The sequence below is a fragment of the Lepidochelys kempii genome, chromosome 19, assembly GCF_965140285.1.
Source record: "Lepidochelys kempii isolate rLepKem1 chromosome 19, rLepKem1.hap1, whole genome shotgun sequence".
NCBI lineage: Eukaryota > Metazoa > Chordata > Testudines > Cheloniidae > Lepidochelys > Lepidochelys kempii.
In genome coordinates, this window is record NC_136398.1 from 503376 (window position 1) to 527816 (window position 24441).

The window sequence follows — 24441 nt, forward strand, 5'->3', positions numbered from 1 at the left end:
TCTGACCGTTGGCTTTTTTTTTTTAAATAACTTTTTTGCTTTTTTATGTACAGTTTAGTCCCCAGATGGGGATAAATGCAGATTTCTGTTACAAGAGTAAATCATTTCTCTTTTTAGTAAAGTTTGTATAAAATGTGGGTAGGCAACATCAGTCTTTGAAGAACTTTACCACCTATATAAATGTGCATAATAGCCGATAACCAATAGCAGAGAAGACTAACTTTTAGAGGAACATTTACAAAGCTTTATCTTGTCAAGGTGATGTCCTTCAGTGGAGGACAATACATGGTTCTTAGTTCAGCAGTTCTGTCAAGTCTGAGGCAGTCATTTGATTTCACTTTTATACATATGCTTAGGTATTCAGAAAATTACTGTATGTAGAAGAGAAGCTCTGAATACTAGAAGGCTAGGTCAACACCAAGGAGGTAGATATCCAAATTCTTATTCTTTGTGTTTTCTGTGATCTGACTTTATTTTGACTTTGGCTCCCTATATAGTTAACAGAGATCTACACAAACATCACATGCGCTATTGCACACTTGATTTCCATTTTAACTTTTCTTTTGCTAGCTAGGGGTTGTTTGTATATTGTTGGAGAATCAGTAGTGTCACATGTTCACATCTTATCTCTGTTTTTTAAAAGTAAAGAAGCCAAATATATAGAAATAAATGTGTGTGCAGGGTGGGGAGTAGAAGCCAAACATAAAGCTAACCTGTCAGGTACCTATCAGTTTCCCAGATCAGCTACCGCTGTCAGTCTGGTCATGCCTATATGAGAAACAGATCTCTGACAAATTCTTAATCTAGCAGAAAAAGGTATAATGAGATCCAATGGGTGAAAGCTGAAGCTAGACAAATTCAAACTAAAAAATAAAGTGCTAATTTTTAAGTGTGAGGGTAATTAACCATTGGAACAACTTACCTAAGCACGTGGTAGATTCTCCATCACTTGAAGTCTTTAAGTCAAGATTGGGTATCTTTCTAAAATCTTAAAAATCTGTGGATCTATGAATTTTGCTTGTGTGTTGTATATCTTTCTCCCATGCTTCAGCTGGTTCTTTTTTAGACTGAGCTTTTTGGGGAAAGATGATCTTCCCATGTGTTTTACATGATGTGTTTGTATATCTCCTAACAGAATGTTTGGACACAACACAATAATAATAATTATTGATCAATTCAAACTCAGTACAGTACCCATGATTGTGACAAAAGGGGCGTGAATGTGTGTGGGGTCTGGCACAGAACTGGGCGGTGTGTACGTGGTCTGACAGAATCAGAGACTTGGGGGTGTTTGATTTGAAATGGAAGTGTAGTGCCGTGTGTGGGGTCTGACATGGAAGCGATGTGTGCGCGCATGTGGCCTGACACACAAGCAGGCGCGGTCTGACTCTGGTGCACTTGAAGCACGCTATGCTGCTCCTTCCTGGAAGGCATTTTGATGCTTGCCTGATTTATTTTGAAACTTATTCCTTAAAAGCCAGTGTCTTAGTGGAGATGCCCAGTAAACAGTCTGTGGAGTGTCTGTCATTAGAAAGTTGCTGCAGGAAGTGAGGCAGAGCTGGCTTCTTCGCTAGCCTTTGTCACACTGTGTTGAAGCAAATTAAGCCAGCATTCATCATGTTGCACAATGTCACATCAGGTTGTGTCAGTTTGTGTAACATTGAATCACATCAAAGGCTTCAACTGACTTTGTCCTCAGACAGGGACTCTGAGGCCTGGAAAAGACCAGGCTCTCTGCAGCTCAGAGATTGTGAGAAGTGGGTCTCCTTGAATGATGCAGGCACTGACTCCATCTCTTGGCAAATCTAGCAGGAAACTAATTCATACATACTCTTACACTAAGACCTATGAGATTATACACAGAGGATATTGTTTCTTTAGGAGTTTAACTGTTTTGAGACAACATGAATGGCTTTCTGTAAACAGGGTGGCTGCATAGTTTAGAGCTGCTAATCCTGCCCTTTCCCTTTCGAACCTAGGTTTTTCACCCCTGTCAGGTACTTGAGTTCCAGAATGCCTGGGAACAAGAGTTCTTTTGTTCTTTCTTTCAAAAAAGACATTCAGGGTCAGATCTCTCCATCTGCAAACATTGGGCCAAATCGTGAAGCCCTTATTCGGTTTTTATTCATGGAAAATGCTCACTGAAGTCCTTGAGAACCTCAGTTGATGCAAGGACTTCAGGATGTGGCCCAGTGTTCTCAAGATTGGGCTGATGTCAGCTATGATGCTAGTGCCCAAAGACAGAAGTAAACCAAAAGCTCCATGTTAATTTAAATATCTCCTGATGATTAACTGGGCTACATACAAAGATAAAAGAAAGAAAAGGCACAGCTGGGACTAAATATCAGTCTCTGAGATTTTTGTATTAGTTAGAGTATGATCGGTAAAAAAGTTATTTTTCTCCTTATAAAACCAAAAGTCATCACAAAGTGTTAGAAACGCAAACATTTTATTGTCTTTACCCCAAGTCAGTGCAGCTCAATGCAACTGAAAACAGAGGAGTTTGTAATGGAAACAGGAAATGACTCAACTTTGGAATTATGAGTGCTGAGCTATAAAGAGGTTTTCAAAGATTTGTCTAGTCGTAGGTATGAGTTTAATTAACTCCAATAGGCATTTAATGTAGATTTAATAAGACAGTTATTGTATGTTAATTAAATGTCAACTGTTTGCTAAAAGGTTTTTGCAATTATTGACGTTTACTAATTATCTAATAGATAAATCAATTTCCCATGTAAATAACTTACATATACATAAGCAATAAATATGTCATTAGTTATATATTGCTATACAGAAATGAGTGAGGTGCTATGCAGAGAAAGCTTTTTACATCTGTCCAGTGCAAACAGTAAGGAAACCACCCTCAGTTCTATTAGGTCCCACAATGTTTCCTGACTCTTGGTGCTGGGACCCAGTTCTCATAGCTGTGAAGCATGGGTTAGTGCAGGTGTTTTAGATGGCACTTGAATAGTTAGTAAGAAGGATCAAGGGAAAGTTTGAACACAGGGACAGCCAAAGAGTTCTACAATGCAGCTCACAGCCTCCATCATCTTTAGGATGAAGGCACTGCCTGCAGAGAGACTACAGGTCCCAGCAGACCACGATCTCTTGTTCAGAACAAAGGTAGCATCATAGAAATGTAGGACTGGGAGGGATCTTGCTAGGTCATCTAGTCCAGTCCACTGCACTGTGGCAGGACCAAATATTATCTAGACTATCTCTGACAGGTGTTTGTCTAACATGTTTTTTAAAATCTCCAACGATGGAGATTCCACAACCTCCCTAGGTAATTTGTTCCAGTGTTTAACTGCCCTGACAGTTAGGAAGTTTTTCCTAATGTCCAATATAAACTGCCCTTGCTGCAATTTAAGCCCATTGCTTCTTGTCCTGTCCTCAGTAGATAAGGAGAACAATTAATTGCCCTCTTCTTTATAACAAACTTTTATATACTTGAAGACTGTTATGATGACCTCCTCAGTCTTCTCTTCTCCATACTGATCAAACCTGATTATTTTCCATCTTTCCTCATAAGTCATGAAGTGAGCTGTAGCTCACGAAAGCTCATGCTCAAATAAATTGGTTAGTCTCTAAGGTGCCACAAGTCCTCCTTTTCTTTTTGCGAATACAGACTAACACGGCTGTTACTCTGAAACCTGTCATGTTTTCTTGATCTTTAATCATCTGTATTGTTCTCCTCTGGTCTTTCTCCAGTTTGTCCAAATCCTTTCTGAAGTGTGGTGCCCAGAACTGTACACCATACACCAGCTGAGGTCTTATCAGTGCCAAGTAGAGTGGAGGAATTGTTGTGTCATGCTTGCAAGACTCCTGAAAATACATCCCAGAATATTCAGTTTTCTTGCAACTGTATTACATTATTGACTCATACTTAGTTTGTGATCCACTATAACACCCAGATCCTTTTCTGCAGTACTCCTTCCTAGGCAGTTACTTCCCATTTTGTATTTGTGCAACTGATTGTTCCTTCCTAGGTGGAGTACTTTGCATTTGTCCTTATTGAGTTTCATCCTGTTTATTTCAGACCATTTCTCTAGTTTGTCAAGATCATTTTGAATTTTAATCCTATCCTCCAAAGTGCTTGCAATCCCTCCCAGCTTTATATCATCCACAGACTTTATAAGTGTAGTATCTATGCCATTATCCAAGTCATTTATGAAGATATTGAATAGAACCAGACTCAGGACAGAACCTTGCAGAACCCCCCTCGATCTGCCCTTCCAGATTGACTGTGTACTGTGGATAACTAATCTCCAAGTGTGGTTTTCTAACCAGTTGTGCACCCACCTTATGACAGGTTCAGATGGCTATATTTCCTTAATTTGCTTATGAGAAGGTCGTGTGGGGCAGAATTAAATGCCTTACTAAAGTTCTGCTGCTTCCACGAGGCTTGTTACCCTGTCAAAGAAGGATATTAAGTTGGCTGACATGATTTGTTCTTGACAAATCCATGTTGACTGTTACTTATCTATCACCTTATTGTATACTTACAATTTGACTGTTTGATTATTTGCTCATTATGTTTCTGGGTACTGAAGTTAAGCTGACTGATCTATAATTCCCTGGGATGTCCTTAGTCCCCTTCTTATAGATAGAACATGAGAACAGCCATACTGGGTCAGACCAATGGTCCATCTAGCCCAGTATCCTGTCTTCCGGCAGTGGTCAATGCCAGGTGCCCCAGAGGACTGAGCAGAACAGGCAATCATGGAGTGATCCATCCCCTGCTGCCCATTCCCAGCTTCTGGCAAACAGAGGCTAGGGTCTATATGTGCCCTTCTCCAGTCCTCTGGGATCTCTCCCATCTTCCAGGAGTTCTCAAAGATAAACTCTGATGGCTCAGATATCTCTTCAGCCAGTTCCTTAAGTATTCTAGGATGTATTTGGTCAGGCCTTGCTGACTTGAAGACCTCAAACTTGTCTAAGTAATTCTTAGCTTGTTCTTTCCCTATTTTGGCCCCTACCCCATTTACACTGATGTTCGCTATGTTATTTGTCCAATCACTGCCAACTTCTTCGGTGAAAACTGAAAAAGGGAATTGGCCATTACTGTTGTTGTCTTTCCCTCCTTACTGAGTAATAAGACTCCTCTGTCCTAGTCTTCCTCTTGCTTCTGATGTATTTGTAAAATATTTTCTTGTTGCCCTTTACATCCCTGGCTAGTTTAATCTCGGTTTGTGCCTTGGCCTTTCTAATTTTGTCCCTACATGTATGTTTTTTTTTTCATAATCATCCTTCATAATTTGACCCCTGAAAGAGGTGAATTTGGCCAGGTAGGTCCAATCAACCAACTAAGCAGCAAATGTGGGAGATATAGGGTGGGTGGAGAGCGCTAATTAAAAGGAAGCTCACCTGTGAGGGAACAGCCAGGGCTTCTATAGAGCTGGGAGGCAACAGGGAGGAAGCCTGCAGTCTCTTTCCCTGAGGTAAGGGAGAAGGAAGGAGGGAGAGAGGAGTCCATGAGGAAGGGTTTACCTTGTAGGCCTAAGAGAGAGGGGCTTGACTAGGAAGGCTGATGAAGGAGAAGCTTAAAGAAACATGGTAGGAAGAAGTCCAGGAAGGAGAGCAGTAGGATTGGTGAAGTCCCAGACCTTAACTGTACGCTATTGGTCCCTGGACTGGAACCCAGAGTAGAGAGTGGGCTTGGGTTCCCATGCCATCCATTGCAGAGTGGCATTGTTAGGGGCAGTGAATTGGAAGACTGCCTGAGTTACTGTGGGAGTGACTGAGTCAGGGCAGCAGGCATGAAGATCGCCTGATGCTGCTTGTGCAGAGAGACTTGGAAAGACTCCCCCAGAAAGGGAAAAAATATTGACCTGTCCAGAGGGCCAAGCCATGAACTGGGAGCAGTTGAGTCGCAAGAGAGTGAGACTGAGAGGGAGGTGGAGTTAGCAACTACAGGAAGAGGGCACCAAACCATGTGGCGCTAATCCCCAGCATCACCAGAAGGGGGCGCCACCTAGCACAGAGTAGAGCATCTAGTGCCAGATTCTTTTTAGAATTTCACTTCATGGAAGATCTCCTGGTTGAGGCAGGGGTGGTCTCTTACCATACTCCCAGTATTTCCTATGCATTGGGATAGTTTGCTCTTGTGCCCTTAATAATGTCTTTTCAATAAACTGCCAACTCTTCTCTTTGTGCTGCGTCCTTCCCTCTGGCCTTCGTCTATGTTTTCGTCTTTTGAGACTGTGAGCTTTGTTTGCATGGACATCTCTGCAGCGCCAAGAGTACTTTGGGCACCGAATGAACAATGCAGCAAAGCATGCTGGAGCCTCTGCATATTAGCAGACTAAAATTACATTAAACCTCAGGCTTCTGGTCAGTTGCCAGTATTGCCTGTAGGTGGGCACATTGTGGGCACCCCTTCCTTTTAAAATTATTTCTCTATAAAAATGTTTTACAGCTGATAAAATATTTGAAAGGCCTTCCTGCTGACTCCTTTGCCGAGCTTTTCCACGGACAATTCAGGTTACTCTTAGTGATAACTCATCTGGTGGCAAACACCTGACATCTAGCTTTTACAGGTGGTTAATGGGTCAGGCCACCTGGGAAACGCAGGTAATTACCTTAGCATGTAAAAGTGTTTAGAGGGTAATGGGCATTTCATGTAGGATTGGCTGCACCACCTGACAAAGAATCTGATCCTGCCTGAGCATACACAGTGCATTGAGGATAGTGTAACGACCCTTTCCAAGGATTTTTACAAAGGGAAAGTGCTATAGTGCTGCTATGATTTCACCATATTGATGGTGCTTTTCCTGAGGTTCAGTAAAGCTTTCTGTATACTCCCCCAGTGCCGCCTCATTCTCCTGAGGGACAACACAAGACGGAGCGGGCCCAGCTCTAAGATTTATTCTGGGCGGCTCATTTATTACATGTTAATCGTGGTTGCCAAGAGCTTTCCAGCTCCAGGCAAATGGGAGAAAAAATACTGAAAACAGGGTAGATGGGCTTCAGGGGTTGGAGGAGACCTTGATCCCTTCAGCCCACAGCAGGTAGGTCCCCATAGGGCTGAAGAGCATTATGGCCTCTCTGTTGAGTGGTTTATATATGGCTCCTGAGTGAGTCTCAGGGTTGGTTCTTCAGGCTAGGATAGTGGCTGCAATCTCTCTGTGACACTTTTTATAAGATGTTAGTGTAACCCACACACCTTCTGGGTATGGGGTTCTGTCCCATCTAGTGGCACCGAGACCGCATAGAGAGAGAGAGAAATCAATGAGTCTGCTCTACAGCTTTAGCTAAGAGCCAGTTGGCTTTTAGTTCATGCAGTAGAGGCTTATGCACTAAGCTCCAGAGGCCCCAGGTTTGATCCCGCCCACCAATGACCAGGGTCTGTCGTCTTTACATTAGGGTCACTGGGTATGTGATTGCTGACCCCTGTCCTTACACTCTATGGAGGGTCAGTGTGGAGGTGATAAAGGATCCCTTGGCAGGCCTGGTCATATATATGAGACCCCTTCCTAGTCTTACTGCAGGGCTTAAATAGTACCAGGCCCTTAGGTGGGCAAGAGATACAAGCTCCTACAGGTGCGTTTTAATTTTGCTACCTTTATTAGATATCATCACAATCCTACAAGAGATGAAAACTAGATTTAAAGCTGCAGAGTTAATGTTTTTGCTGTTAAGCCTGTTTCACTGAGTCTGTGCAGTACATCAGCCATAAAAATGAAGCACTTTTCATAAATTATGTCAAAGTGAAAGAAGAGCAGGATTTGCATATTTGGCAGGATCTCTGGCAAAAGGTTCAAGCTGATTCTTACCTTATCTGAACTAGTTCACACATCTCTAATTAAAGGGCATGCTATTCCCATCCCTAAAGATCAGGCTGTTTGCTATAATTTGCTTTAAGAATTCAGGGCAGCAAAAACACCTCAAGGTCCAGCCACTGAAAGAATAAATTGGGATCTTAAAGTGGCAGCTTCCTTCATTTTGCTGTAATTTCTGTATTCCTTAAGATTGGGAAGGAATCCTGGGTAAATCTTTTTCATTTAGGAGCATCAAAACTTCAGGCTATTTGTCCAATGACAGAGAGCAGTCCTAAAGAAAGGAACTGCCCTCAACCAATCCCAAGCCAAATAACACCGTAACCTTTGGTGTCAAAGGAAAAAGTGCTTCCTTATTTATGTGCAAATCTTTCTGGAACCCTGCTTGGGTGGCAAGCATGCTCTGTCCCTGTCTGTTCAGGATTAGTGGATTATCTTTGTTTCCCTCAGTCTAGGAATTAAGCACAGCTGTCCCTGACTCTTTGTCATGGAGACTTTTTATGTCTTTAGTGTTCTCCAGCCCCCCTAGAGCAGTCATTATGCTGTTCACTTTGAGACAAAACCAAGTGATGCACAAGTCACTGAGGTCTTTACAATGAATCTGCAGAGGCTGGTTTAGTGATTAATTTGTAAAATGAAGCCATTTATATTTTGTCATTTTTTGAGGTCGACTCTTGTTAGTTAATGTGACTTTGTGCCCATGTACCATATTTTAAAGGAGGAATGTGTGTTTGGATGAATACATACCTTTGCGGAAGGCTGGCCAAAGGCCGAGCCTATACACCACTTAAATCCTTGGGTTTAAGTGAGACTTGTACTGCAGCTACACCGCACACCTGCGCGGCAGCATGTAGGTTACGTGCAGCTGCACATCGCAGTGAAAAGCAGGCTGCACCCGCTCTTAGATGTGTAGCTGTACGTGTCCGTGACGAGCTCTGGTGGGGGATAGGCAGCAAGGAAAGGCTCTGGCGGGGGGATTCAGCAGGAAAAGGCTCCGACAGTTCCCCCTGCCAGAGCCTTTCCCCACTGCTGGAGTCTTTCCCTGTGGCGGAGGAAGGCTCTGGCAGCGTCTTTCCTTGCTGCCTCCCCTCTGCCAGAGCTTTTTCCTGCTGCCAGAATCTTTCTCTGTTGCCTCCCCACTGCTTGACTCTTTGTCTGCAACAGGGGCTGGCTCTGGCAGTGGGGAGCTGGCAGTGTGCCTTTCCTCACTGCCTCTGTCTGCCAGAGCCTTTCCCCACTGCAAGAGTCTTTTCCTGCATCCAGCAGCGGGGAGGCAGCAGGACATAATATTCCTTGGGCAAATAGAGTCTCTGGGTACATACATGAGTACATACCGACAGGCTTCAGGCGTGTCTTTACTCCCTTTAGCATTTTTTTGCACTGCTGTTGATACCCATGCCAGGGGGCTACCCATTTATGTACTCTACACACCCGTAAGACGTGTGCAGTATAGATGTAACTTTAAGTGTTGCAGAGGCCAGTGCTGGCCCTTTGAGTAGGAGCAAGTTTTGACCTATGTGAAGTATTTACACAGCACCTCAAGAAAAGGTGCTTTTAAAAATTTAGTGCCTTGTCAACAGCAGTTGATTACTGTGTTTAATTTCCCTTAAACTAATTTCCTCCTTTACTAGAAATGTTCTTCAGTCAGCATAGTGTGATGATAACTTGACACGCCATGGGTTAGGGGGAACGCTGTCTCTAAAGAATACAGTAATGGCCAGAAGTGATATCTCTGTACATTGCAAGGAGGCGTAAATTACATGCATTCCTCCATATGCTGAACGTTAAAGGGAGGACTCTGGATTTTTGCTCCGCCCTTGAAATGTTCAGTGAGGTGCATTTTGGGTGGATGAGGAGAGCATCCACATTCCACAGTGACATTTGATAGGATTATTTAAAAAAAAAGCAACAGTTTAGCTACTTGGAAGAGATTTAAAACCCCAGGTTTTCAGGGCACTAGATGACAGGGTTAAGAAGAAACCTCCCCTGTGGGCAGTTTATTCTATAATTGTCCAGAGTTGTATCATGCACCTTCCTCTGAATCACTTGCCATTGGCGACTGAGAGACAGGGTACTGGCCTAAATGGATGTCTGGTGTGATCTGTATTGCAGTTTCTATGTTGCTTTTGGAATCCAGGGTTCCCCATAGTTAATTCTCTGGGTTGCAGTGGAGAGAACAGTGGAACACAAGCCAGCTTGCCCTCAGAGATGCTGATTGTTTCCTATTTTAGTCCTATTTTTGGTGTCTGTTTTGTTGTGCTGTTTTCCCAGGCTGTCACGTCTTGTCCCTTGTCCCATGGGCCCCCCTTTTGTGACAGCCAGCACTGCTGATCACAAGGGTAATGTGTGGGTTGCAGCTAAGTGATGCAGCAAACTGAATTTGAACTTTGACCTTCTCCCTGCCTCCCATTGTCCTGCACCACTTTCACTCTTGCTGAGGGAAAACCACCAAGCACAAGCTCCTACAATGGCTCTGAGAGGTGGGGCTTCCCCCTCTGTAAATTGGCCCCCGCTGTCCGCCAGCTCTGGACAGGAGTGCCTTCTTGGTGATGCATGTGTGTATTCTGTTTTCTTCACAAATGTGTCACACTTCCAGGCTGCCATCTGTAAAGTGGGGATGCAGAGATGGGAACGAGGGTTTGGGGGCTACATGGGGGATTTGCGGATGTGGAGACAAGGGGATAGGTCACAAAAAATGATTGTATAAACAATGGGTAACTCCTACTGATGGTGTTTTCTTTCTGACAACTACACAATTCTGACAGGGTAAAGAACAATCTGGCCCAGGGCCTCTGAACCCACAGATTTTACTTCTGATTCATTATAATGTTCCCCTTTTAATGTTCCTTCCTTATGTTAAATGTACCTGTGCTGGGGACACTGAAATCCAGATCCATGTGGATTTCATGAGCCAGAAGACACAGTTCAGTCATTCAGTGTGTACATAAACTAGATCTGGTCAAAAAGGGGTAATTGTTTTACAAGCGACATTTTTGGGGGGAAAACAAGTTGTTTAAAAAAAACACTAACATGTTTCAGTTTTAACCAGAACTGAAAACCAGAGTTTTCAGTTTTTGAAAAACATTTTAATTTTTTTATCATATTTTATTTAGTTAAAGCCCAGTTTTTTACTGACTGTTTTAGTTTGTTTTTTCTTTTAAAAATGGGAATTTTTGACCAAAATTAAAATATAAAATGAAAAGTCATTTTTATTGAAGTCAAAGATTTTTCTTTAATATCTCTAATATTAATATATCTCTGGGTACCAATTGCATTACTGACATTTCTTACTAGAGATGTACCAGTTGGTGTAATGCAGTCGTATTTGTGACTGTGGTACTCATGTCACCTCAATAGCATTTTTCAATGTATTTACCTATGGAAACATCAATTCTGGGCCCCTTTCCTGGATCTTTATGTGACATGCACAAATTATACAGGCTGACTGACTGCCACACTAAATTAACAAGTGTGTGATTATATGGGATAGACAATTATAAACTGGAATATAAAGGAAACAATACCTGGGAAAGGGAAATATATACAAATAAACTGAGAGAAGCACTGAAAGCAAAGTAGAAAAATGAAACACGTTTCATTTTTTGGTTTTAAATTTGTAGAACTGGTTATTGTAACAACAGCCCTCTGCTCCTCTGCTCTGTTAAACATAGTTTACTGTGTATGGTGGCAAGTTTGCTCTTCCTGTTTGCTGAAATGTATGCCTTTCCATTCACATGTATCTTGTGCACAATGATGAGACTTTAAACATATATACATTCTCCTAGCAAGTCAATTCTGTCCTGCCTTGTACACATTATTTCTTTTTTTAGCAATGTATAGATAGAATGATTCTGTCCTGTTAATAAATTACTCAGAACTTCTGAAGGATGGTACAGAAAGATAATTGCAACAGTTTAAGAGTTTTACACGTAAAGATAATTCAGCTATTACTTCATAACATATGCGGATAGCAAATCTATCCTTTGAACTTTCTGATGCAGTACAAACGGCATTCACTTCCTTCATCTACACTCTGTCTCCGTCCCTTACTTGCTGCTCTGGTGTCATCCTGACTGTCATTCAGGAATTCTGTACACTGAAAACAAAATAGTTAAATCAAGAACTTCTGGCCAGTGTGAGAGAATGAATTCCCACTGCCCTGCCCAAGCCTGCAAACTGGAATTGGTGAAGCAACTCTTTGATTCTACTATATCATAGCTTTCTTTTCTTTTGACTGGGCCATTGTTATATCCCTGTTGACCCCTAACCTCACACATACAAACCTGAACTCTGGATTAGGCTTCCCAGGGAATAAACCGTGGGCAAAGTTGAACCACTAGCTAGAATGAGAGGAAATGGTTGATGCTGCCATAGTAACGTGACCTTGTACTGTCTGCCTGGAACAAAGGCGGTTTTCTTGTCCTTTTTTCTGCCCCTGTGAGTGTTTAAGCCCCCCTGCTGTTACATTACAGGAGGGGTGAAAGCTGTACACCAAGCAGTGAGTGAAGGGGTGCGCTCCCATGTGTAAAGTAGGGCACTCAACTAGGACACTGGGAACTCAGGCAGCCGGAAAAAAGAGAACCTGAGGCAGGAACTTTTTGGTCCTTGGTTTGAGGGTGGAGTTGGTGAGTTTCAAGCCGTCGTCCTGAATCCTAGAAACTGCAGTTTTTAACTCAATCAGTTCTGTCATCTTCCTTCAGCCTGCAGGTTTTTGGATGTAGCCAAATAATTAGCTAGACATGAATGTGATGTAGATCTGGGAAGCCCTAGAACCCATCAATCCTCTGAGAGCTAAGGGGGCTCAGGACAATCTCAGTCCCCAGTGACTTTTTCCTGTTTTGCTCTCTTAATTCTGGCAGCAAGGCTATCCCAACCACTGATCACAGAGGGTTTAATAAGCACAGAAAACAGAATTCAGCTCTGCCACCATGCCAGTCATTAATGTGATAGCCAAGAGAAGGGCTCTTATCACAGTTTTCAGCTGCTCAGGTGGGAGGAGAAAATGGAACCAAGGTCCCCGTTCTGCTCAGAATGTTCCATTCTTATCTGTTTCTAGCCTTTTGTACAATTTTGGATTCCCTGGTAGTTAATATTCTGGGACTGTATCTCACAATTTTATATAAAAATCATATTCTATTTAAAATATTTAACCAGAGATTATCTCAAAGAATTACAGACAACTCATTTTAAGAGAGCTCCGTCAAAAGATACTGAAGAAAACCTTTTGCCCTTTTTGTGCATAGTGGTTTGGAAGAGTGAAAATTAATGAGGATCTCAGCCAGATGCCTGCCTGACCTGTCAGGCAGGGAAATTCTGACATGTTTTCTGTAATTCCACTCAGGGCTGGAAATTGGACTGTTTCATATTTGCTTTTTCACTTCTTTCTTTCCTCAGATCATCTTTGTAGTTAAGCTGAAAACCCCATTGTCTAGTACTACTTGCTTGGGAGTCACTGTAGCCTTTGCGCCCCATTGCTGGGAAACATGTCAGCATAGAAGCAGCCAAGCTGGACACAAAGGGGGACACACATTCATCCTTGTTGACAGTTTGGGGAAAATCAGAGCACGGGGTTGGGAACCTGGAGTCCTGGGTTCTCTTCCGTACTCTGCCAGGGACTTGCTGTGTGATCCTGGACATTTTCCCATTGATAATGTGAGGATAGCACTATTTGTGTCACAGGCGAGGGGTGAGGCTCAGAAATCAATAGTCCTATGGTGCTTTGGCGTGCTCAGGCGTGAGACATGAGAGAGAGAAATGTTTCATGAGGAACAGCATCCCGTTTCTAGGGATCAGTCATGTTACCCTTTGTCAGCTTTCCTCCTCTGTGAGGGGAGAGCTCAGATTGGCATCTCAGGAGAAAAGCGGTGATAAAATAAAATGTTATCATTGACATCTCTGACTTACCTGTTAACTCTCCATCTTGTATTTGGACTTGGAAGAAGGGGTTTTTAACCTTAATGATATTTTTTGGAGCCAAGGAAAGTCTGGGAGTGTGACTGAAGGGCGGGGGTGAGGAGGCACCCTCATCCTTTCTGCAATCAGCTTCCCGTTGCTCCCCACCAAAAAAAAATTCCCCTCAGTCACATAGGCCAAGCAAAAGGCTTTCTCAAAGGGCCCTTCAATAATAACAGCAGCAGTACCAATCAGTGCACCTTGCTCAAGCCCTGCCTGCTTGTCACACCTGGTGTGGCCTCTCTTCTGGAGCTGGTGTCCTAGACCTAGAAACTTAAATGACTGGGGCAGAAGTCAGAACTACATCAGCTCAGTGGCAGTATTTCACTCTGAAATGTTACTCACCTGATTTGCATATCTCAGCACATTGGAAGGGGGGCAAGAGTAGGTGGAGGGAGGGATGCATTTAATATTGATAATAATTAAAATGTTTTGTCACCAAACCCTAGCATTACAAAAGGTATTTACAAATGCTGCTTGGGGGACTCCCGAGAATTTCTGTAGAATAGACTATTTAAAAAATATTTTAGAGATGATCCAAAGCAGCACAAGGAGAAAAGGACAAAGAGCAAAATAACATAATTTCACTGTATTGCAAACACAGCTGATCTCAGAGGGGTTTTTAGAGACTGTCAGTTTTTTTATTCAATAATATTTTCTATCTCTAGGACTTGTGTTTAATGGTGTGGGGCAGGGGAGGAGATAGTCTCCCCCTTCTCTTTTGAATCTGTCCCCACTTCTATCTCTGTTTCAGGGAGTCCCTCGCCTTCCCCTGCAATGTATCCCAGAGCATCAGAGCAGAGAGTGTGCATCTTTACTTGCCGAACCCCACTTCCAGTGCAAAGCAATCAATAAATCAATACAGAGATGCTGGAGTCCTAGACTGTAGTGATTTAGTGAATGCTGCTCACTTTAATCAGAGAAACAAAATCATTAAAATTCTGTAAGAATTTAATTAATAAATATTGGGAATAATTAATTCTATGGATAGTCACCAGCAGTTTCATTTTCATGTGTTTTTAAACCACCCCCTTGCTCCCAAAAAATCAGGAATGTCTTCCACTTTGAGTTATTTCTGTCCAATAAGAGCTGCTCCATCTCTTCCCAACTTTGGGCAGATCCCATCATATGCAATTTATAAAGCAAAGACCCATTAGATCCAACCAGATCATATTTACAATATTTTCAATTGAAAAGCCCGTGCAAGATCTTACCCAGTAAGGAGTTGTTAGAGTTTCCCAAGTAAACAGTGATTCTTGTCTTCACAAAAGATTTTTTTCCTCTTTGCAAATAAATCTCTGAAACAAACCCCTACCTTTCCCCAAGTGTCTGCAATGCTAAAGTTGTGACAAACTGACAAGAGCGAGGAAATCAGACCCTTTGCCCTCCATTCCTGGGGCCATGCCTTTCATTTTCACAGCAGCACATCTTAGTCACAAACTGAATATTATTTAAATTTCATTCTTTTGAAGGTGATGATGCGGAGCAGAGATGGGCTAAGATGTGCAAGGCTATCCCCTCTCCCTCACTATCCCCAAGACATCTCTTTAATATGAAAGGGAAAACAAAACAAAACATTACAGCTAAAAAAGAAATGACGTTTTGTTCACCAGTAAAATAGGTCACATAGAAAACCACACATAGTGCCCTGCATATGCAGCCCGTGCAATGGCTTTCACTTGTGGCCTTTAGTTCTTTAAATCAAGGCTGGCTCCTGATATGCAACTTTTCAATTAGCCATTCATTATGAGATGTAAATGAGAAAAGCTGTGGTTTGGCTACTAGAGGCTGTAGTGCAGGAAAAGCTACCCCAGGAAAAGCTCAGACAGAAGCAAGTGAAGATTTTGTACTAAACCAACAAAAGTTGGGAAATCCTGTGTAGCAGCTGCAGCTCCCCCTTGCTCTGCTCTGTGGTGCCACGTGCATTGTTGGTATTGTAGCTGTCTGTGAGGTCCCCTGAGATGCCAGCAGGGGAGTTAGGCTGGCGTTTGGCCTCTGCTGACTTCTTTGGCATTGTGGCTTCAGGCCAGACTCCAAGTGGTGCTGGAACATTTCTAGTGAGCTAATTTTCTTTGCTTTGTGGGGTGTTTGTTGCTTGAAGGATTTTGGTTTTGCTCTTAAAAAGTCCAAGTCGCTTCTGTTCAGTATTTATAAATAGATACATTTCCTGGTTGAGAACTTGGGACTGAGCGTTGTGCTGCTGCGAATATTCAGAACCAAACAGACACACTATCTACAACAAAGAGTTATCAGAGAAAGACCAATACGGTTCAAAGAATATAGGGCACTTTGCAACAATTAACTCCTTAATGCTCACAGCCACTGGGAAGTAGCTCAATACTGTTAAACACAGTGGATGGCTGGGGGAACAGAGGCACAGAGAGAGGAAGCGACTTGGCCAAGGTCACACGGCAAGTCAGTGGCAGAGCCAGGATGGGCACACAGGAGTTCTTGTGCCTAGACCAGACCTCTCGTTGTCTCTCCTGCCCAGCCTCTCACATTGTCTTCATTAATAGAATGATCTTTAAATGAAAATGTGAAGGCAAAACTGTAGAGGGAAGGCAAAAGGAGGGTCCCAGCCTCCAATCTCCTCCCACTGCCAACCTTTGTGCATGGGGATGCTGCCCCCACTTTCTCCCTCTCCTCACCACTGAGACCTTCTTGTCACCTGCACTGCAGACCCCCACCCCCACTGCCCACTCTGGTCCCCATTGGACAGACGGCAGTATTCTGCCCTGGGCAGCCACAACAAGTTAATAGGAAACCGCTCCAAGGAAAGGACAGGAGAGGACATTAAAAGGCCCAATACTGAAGTGATATCTGAGGCTGTTTAATGAAAGAGGAATCCAGTTCCTTTGTGCCGTTCAATGCGCTGCTCCCTTACTGGGAACTTGTCAGCTCTGTGAGCCCCTGATGTCTCACATCCCTTTGTGAGCTCCCTCACAGCCAGCGTCACACCCTCCTTTTCAGGGACATGCCATGTGCCTGGGTTGTCACCGGCAGTCAGCTGGGGAGGGGAACAAAGGGATGTAACTAACTTGCTCTAGGAGCTCCTTTGGGGGGAGGAAGAGGGCAGCCTATGTGGGCAGAGGGTAACTGGCACTTCCACTAAATCTTTTACTGACCAAGCCCATTGACTGTCACTCGCTCTCGTCAGAGCAGCCCATAGCACCCCTACAGCTCCCTGTTCTTCCCATTCAGAGAAATGCCTTTGCCTCCCATTCCTCTTTAAGGTACATGAGAAGATGGAGAGAGCCACATCCTTTCCCCTCCAGGGCTCTCAGTAGAGCAGCTTCGAATTATCCTCTCATTAGTGATGATACATCCCTTTTGAACACTGTGCCATTTCATCGCACCATCTCAGCATCTAACATTAGGAGATAACTGCCTTCACAACATATGTCATTACTCATTAAGGGACTCTTCCTGGATTATGGCTGAGGTTTAATGACTTGTTAAAGATGTTTAACACTTACAATTTTGTTTTTAATTTAGGAAGCAGCATGATCAAAGTGTGCCCTGAGAATTTCTCTCCGATTTGGTGAAACCTGCAGGTTGGCTTGTTCAGAGGAGGTGATCCTTAAATTGAATTGCAGCCCTCCAAGGCGTGTTTGGATGTCAAACGCTGCCATGATCTGACATGTTAATGGGTTTGAGGAAACAATGTGTTTCAGAGGTAATTGCTGAAGCAATGAGTTCCCAGCAACATTTTACTTAAAAGAAACGGGCTGCTTCTCCTGTACCAGTGACACCACGCAACTCAGAGATTCAAACCTCTGCTTCCTTTGGACGGTCAGCAAAGTCTCAGAACAGATTGGAGCTCCTACCCATTGTTTGGAGCTGGGGGAATTAGAAGATTCGGATGCAGCCATGCTGCTGCTAGTAGGTTGCAGAGCGTATTGTTGTGAAGTCAAAACAGCCCACCACCCCCAAATTAGAATTCCCAGGCCCCTCTCTGCTCCTCACAGTGGTCCCGGCATTTTCACCGAGATGAATTCAACAAGAGCAGTCATTCTTATTAATCCTCTTTGTGCTTCACACTTGTCTCTTAATTAATGCACAAGAGAGAAATGGGCAGCAGGGGCCTGTCCTCTGTATCAGGCTGTTCTGCAGGAAGAGGATCTGATTAGGAGGGAGGGTTGGCTAGTATGGGGAAGGAAAGATATTTAGGAAGGTGCGTTTGTCAGAGTTGCCTGGTTCATCCAACAAAGAACTAAACAAGTTTGTCTCCCCACACTTACGGGGTTTACCAAAGAGTTTTTAGTGTGCGCAGATGAGTCGGATTTAAGTGGGTGCAGCTCATAGTCCTCAGTCAAATTGCTTTTAGAAAATAACCTTCCACTTTATCATCAATCTGTTACCCTGAGTTGCTAACAGAAATGTATCCCCCATCCAAGTAGACAAGAAAGATAATGGACTGGAGAGATGCCCTCTAGTCCCCCAAGCCAACCTTGGACCTGGTGACATCAGGATGTGAGGCCTGGTGACCTTCTCCTACACCCCAGTGGCCTGTGATATCTTTAGATGCAGTTGGGTGGCCTTTCCCTCCTGCCAGTGCTGCTGCTTGGATTTGGGAGCTGGCAAGGCAAGTCTGTTCTTCTCTAAAGAACCTTCTGGTGTATGTTAGGCAGCCTGCCCACAGTCTCTGCAGCAGTGGGACTGGGGGAGGCTACTGCTGCCTCACTGATTCCTTAGCTGGGGGGTTGAAAGATGCCTCTGAGTGTGGTGAGCCTAAAGTCGTTCCTATTCTGGCTGGATATTACCCTCAGCTCCAGTGTCACTGAGGCTGGCGAGACAACAAGGCTGTAATTACCCTTACAGTCCCTCGGAAGAGGGAGGTTTAAAAACATAAAAGCTAATAATGTAGTTGTCAATAATTGTTCTAATAATCCAACAAAACCTGTTGCTGGTAACAAGAGGCTATTTAATGGTGTGTCTTTGGCAACAGGCCCAGGAAGGAATCCCTCTCTACACTGTGATGCACTGGGTATATGATGCAGCACAAACATGGAGTTGCCAGGTGCGCTGTCTGTGGGAATCATTAACTATCTGAGTCAGGGGAGAAAGCAAGCGCAGAATTCCTCTGGCCATGTGTTCCATAAATAATGAGATAGGGAAACACAACAAACTCCACCCTCTCTGATGATGTGCACAGATGGGCTAAGGACCAGGCTGCAGAGAGCATGTCAGGTGTGGGAAGGGCTGTCAGAATCACTGTGCTGGCTGGGTGAGGATGTTTCCTGGCACACACCCATAGAGAGCCCCAAAGGGATGTGGCTGCTCCAGGTGGGAACAGAGCTGCCTCTGTATCCTCTTCAGATAACAGATGTAGTCTTTTGTTTACTGAGCTTGTGCTTGCATCGTTATTCTGGGGACTCTGCTTGTGTGAACCTACCAAAAAGCAAGTAGACTGCGAGGTTGCATAACGGAGAAACAAGGTGGGTGAGGTAACATCTTGTAGTGGACCAACTTTTGTTGGTGAGACAAGAGCTCTGTGTAAGCGCTAAAGCTTCTCTCTCCCATCAACAGAGGTTGGGCCACTAAAAGCTATTACCTCACCCACCTTGTCTCTCTAATATCCTGGGATCAACATGGCTACAACAACACCGCAGACAGCTTGCATAACAGACTTCTAACATATACAAGGACACTGGTAGTTATTAAATACTCCTGACACCAGCTGAGGATAGTTATAGCCTTACTTTCACTATCAGGTGGAGAAACAAACAACTACGTGAACGCAGGAGATGGATGGCATGCAGCTAACTCCATTTTGTGGGCCATATTGTGATGCACCATGCACCTCACTGCATATTCACAGTGTGCTCTACTGCATCAGAAGGTGACGTTACAGCTGATGGTATAAATTTTCCTCTCTGCAGACTCGAGTTGTAATGTGGTGACAAGAACAATTCACTTTTGGTGGGGAAAAAAATCACATTCTCAACCTTGTTTCTAGGGAAGTGAAACATCTTGTAGTTTCTTCTCAGAGGTGAGGAGATCTGCACTTTATTGCTTTACTGGGCAAAATGTCACTCATGAACAGTCCTAGGATGTTCTGTTGTAAAATTCTGCACAAGAGCAAATTGGGGAATTACTGATTTTAGTCTGTGGACATCAGGAATGTTGCCCAGACCTAGAATTATAGTGTGCTTATGAGCTGTTCTTGTGTGATGGGTAAGTGTCTTCATCTGGGTGTTCATATAACATCTGGGCAGAATCACCTCCAGGAGGGGGAGGGGGTTTCGTTTTCCTTAATTTCTTTTTCACCTCCTTCCATCAAGAGATAATGCCAGTCTCATTCCTTCCAGCTCCCTGTGCTTCCCCAGGAGGCCCTTGCTACTGTCATCCCTCCTTCTTGTTGTAATGAAAGTCCAGCTTTGTTGCTATGGCTGTTGTGTGGCTGCCCCACGACAGCACTGTTTGCATGGTCCCAGGGTGAGGCCTAGTGAGGTTCAGCAGTAGCCTGTCTTTGTCCCCTTGTTTGAGTATTTCACGCAGGTTTCAGAAGCCTGGCTTCTTCTAAATATGGCGTTAACACCTTTCTAAAGGTTGCTAAATATAAAAGCAGATACAGAGACATACATCTAGGTGCATAAAGAAATAGGGAATGCAGAGCAGGTCCTGAGCCATGCTGCACTCCCACAAATTCCCTAATGCAATCCATTGCACAAACACTAATTTGATCCTTAACACCCTGCAGGAGGAAGAAATTCGGGGGCTGTTGAGCACTGTGCATCTTCCAGTACATCACAATTACACAGCCATCTGTCCCAGGAACTTCAAACTGATCCATTGTAAAACATGCAGAGTTTAAAGTCCTCCCAGTGCATCTCTTCTTACCTGCAGTGGCGCTGGGCTTGTAGCTGCTGACTGGCAGTCAGCTCAAGCCTGAGGGGAGATAGACCTGCGTCCCTGACCCTGCGGGACTCTGGAATCAGAGCCTGCCCACTGCTCCCTTTCTTTCTCTTGTTATTTCTCTTGGTATGTGAAGGTTTTTTACATTTTAAAAGGGAAACACATGGGATGGGTTTATAAGACATTGTTGATGTTCAGCACAATGGCTGTGGAGTCTTTGGCTTTGGGAGGAAGGGTGGCCTTTTGGCGAAGGCAGTGGATTCAGTTTTCAGCTCTACCATAGACTTTGGTATTATACCCTCGGCTCCAGGAGACACATCCATGCTAGCTTTGACCGAGCTGAAAATAGTGTGACCATTGCAGTAGGAGCAGCTGGCGGAGGGACACCAAGCATGTACTCAGGGACACCAATCATGTACTCAGGACGGCTGGCCCTTCCCATTGCTTGCACCACTGCAACTACGTTATTTGTAGTCACTCGCTCAGTCAGAGCTAGCGTGAGTATGTCTCCTCAAGCTGGGAATTACCCCCTCACAGCTTGCCTCTCTGGGCCTCATTTCCCATCTGTAAAATGGGATCATAAACTGCCCTTTGTCACTGTTGCTGTGAGGGTAAATGCATTTAATGTTTGTGAGATGCTCAGATACTTCAGAATGGGGGCCACATGGAATTGGTAGTTGGTTCATAAATTTTGATCCAGGGTCCATAATGCTGTCTCTCATGGTGATGCTAGCTATCTACCAGTCAGCTTGGCCAGGTATTTCTCTACGATCAGGGAGCAGCACAGTCCAGGGGATAATAGTTAGGAAGGTAGGGTTCTGCCCCTGGCACAGATTTCCTATGTGACCTTATCACCTGCCCCCTCTCTATCTTTCTGCTTCTGAAGGAACATGCCCTTTTTCTGTGTGTCTGAGGAATTTCACTCTTGTTAGGTGCTGCTTGCTGCCCCAGATGGCTTTGCACTTCCAGCAGTTGAGAATCAGGGTGTCAGGGAGTGGCTGAGGCTTTTTCTCCAATGCGTGTTCACCCATTGCACCCGCTGTGACCCAGTGAGTCTAAGGTTGCTGTGCTGCCCCTGTTCTCTAAGCCCTCTATTTCAAGGAGCCAAGATGATATGTCTTGGCTCTAAAGTAGCCAGCATCGTCTCATTCTCCCTGCCTGCAACACTGCTGACCCTCCGCACTGCTCTCTCAAAATGTCTGTGGTGTTGGTCCTATTTATGGCTGACACTTCACCTCTTAGTTCACTTATTTGTGCAGGACTCATGGCCTGTGACTCCTTAATTGCCATAAGGGCTATAGAGATATTTATGTCCTTCACCACTGAGGCACCTCTCCAGCTTTCCTCCTCCACGCAGAGCATCCCTGTTGGTCCTAGTTTTCCCATCAGATTATCTGTAGAACGCCTTAGTAATCCACTCTGCACACAGCTGTGGTCATCTTATTTTCCCGAGTGTTTTAGTGTCACTTGTGCTTTCAAAACATTCAGGATTTTAGAAGAGGAAGGCAAAATTTTTAGCAGGTGCTAGTGAGATTCCAGCTGGCATCTGACTTGCAGCGTTACCTGGAAGGCTTTACCCTTCTTTAAATGTGTAAACAAATACAGAAATAGCCCTAGATGAATGAAGAACAGATGTCCTTCACAGCTTGTGAAGAACCTTTTGCCTGATTCTCAAGTGAGAACAGATATGCCATGTACTTGCAGGAAGCTGGACGAACCTTTCGGAGAGGTACAGTACGCATTTGTTTGAGCTTTCCCTTGCCTCCTCGGCTCTAATTATTATTGAGCTGCATTTTGTTGTTCTTTAAATTCTGAATCTTAATTGTAACTAGAGATTTGGGTTCTGAGTTTCCTCTCAGTTTCACAGCAGTATAACTCTATTGACTTCAAAGGAGCTGTTTGTAATTTACACCAGTGTGAGAGATGAGTTGGACCCTTATTTTCTTGAGCTGAAACTTAAAGCAGCTACAAAATAAATCAGTATTTTCAGGGAAGCTGAAACATGCTAAACTCATTAGATAGACCAGGGAGTTAATTAGCATATAATTTTTTGTATAGAAAACTGATTTTCAGGATGACTTGTAACACGGGGCTGTAGAAGAGTCAAATCCATTGAAACTCTTACTTGGTTTTTAAGATTTCCAAATTTCAATGGTTGGGATGGATGCAATATTTTCACCGGTGCTTTTGTTCTGGGGTTTTTCTGCTGCTGCTGGTACCAACAGTTACTGCAGGATGAGGTATTGCCACAGCTCTTTTATAGTCAATCTCTTCACTTAGTCAGGTTCAAGTTCAGATTCATATTGTGCATAGTTGGTTTTTATCTACCAGAGTGCAGTGTGTAGCGGTGAGTGGTCACATGGATGGTAATTAAACAGGTATAAATATGATAGCCCAGCTCAGAATATATACCCTCGGGGTCCCATTCTGGGTTGTGCAGTGAGGTTTCTGTGCAATATTCCAGCCCTGACTCAAGCTGTGGACTCTATAAATGATTTATTGAAATAAAGGCCTAATTTACACATGTGCATTGATGCAGAGGCAGATTTATGGCTTGAGGAAAATTCCTTGTGGATTTAGGGCATGGAGATGGGGAACTCCTCTTTATGACCTAATAAGGTACTCCTGAGGGTATTCTGTGCCAAAAAATTAAAAATTCTGGCCCAAAAAATTAAAAATTCAGTGCACAGTATTTTAAAGATCTGCAAAGTTCTGCAAGTTTTATTTGTCAATAAATAAATGCAGAGGCTCCAACATGGCAGTGGGGAGCACAGGCCACTGGCTGCACAAAGGTGGGAGATCACCCTGCGGCTTCTCCATCCTCCATCCCGGGGACATGGACTCCGTGGTGAGGCTGCAGTTGACCCTGACACAGCACAAGGCCTGGGTCTGCCCCAGAAACACCCTGGGGCCCTGCCCCTCTGCGCCAGGTGCGGGGCAGGCAGGTTCAACCAGGCAGGATCCAAGTGTGGAGGTGCTCTGTGTGGGGTGAGAGGATTCTGTGTGAGACAAACATTGGACTTTGGCATTTTACAGTGGCATTTTGGGAAGGTTACAGCAACATAACAGATGCAGCCAAGTCTTAGCAAAAGACAGAGGGGTGTCTATGTTAAGACATCAGGGGAGAAAGCTAATGCATGCTCTTGTATGTGATCAGTATGGCAAAGTCTGATCATTTTATTTCCGAGGCTTAGGGTTATGCAAATAATGAATTTCTTATTCACTTGCACTTCCCAGGAAAAAACCACAAGCATGGGGAAGCCATGTCACACATGACACAGAACTTAGAGTATAGAGCAGGCTGTCTGAACTTTATGTATGATATCTGAATAATTGTCACCTTGGGGACCTAAATTTCCTCACCTTGAAATGCAAAACTGAGAAAGCTGCTTGGGAATCACTGTACACTTGGTGTAACCTGCAATGGTTTAAACAATTTATGACGCACTTCACTGCGTAAAAGAAATTAGTCCTATAAGATCTACAAGAGTTAAATTTTCCTTGTCAGAAAACTTGATGACTTAGTGGACTGGAAATTTATTTTGCCTGCCTTATCATACATCTGAAGGCCTCACTTGTGTGCCCTCTTGGCTGTTGCCAGTCTGCCTTAATAATTTGCACAGATATTGGTCTTTATCAGAAAAAGTCCAAATCTGGGCACAAGCGTGAGGGTAACTGAAGAGTATTGGCTTGAGAACACTTTGATGAAGATAAGTAAACAGTAGCTGTTCATTACTTCTGAGATTTTCTGAAACTTAGGAAAATACATGTGCGATCCAGGCAGACACTCAGTGCACCATGAAATCAGGACAGTTTTGGCAGATACTTTCAGCATGACTGTGTTTATTAGTCT

At 43.8% G+C, this 24441-nt stretch overlaps 1 long non-coding RNA gene across 1 annotated transcript in view; it reads left to right on the forward strand.

Annotated features, from left to right (window-relative positions):
- The first annotated feature begins 22283 nt into the window (after positions 1–22283).
- LOC144929550 (uncharacterized) overlaps positions 22284–24441 on the forward strand; it is a 220922-nt gene continuing 218764 nt past the window's right edge. The window contains exon 1 of the long non-coding RNA XR_013634828.1: positions 22284–22317. This is a non-coding gene — a long non-coding RNA (uncharacterized LOC144929550). The remainder of the gene's footprint in view (positions 22318–24441) is intronic.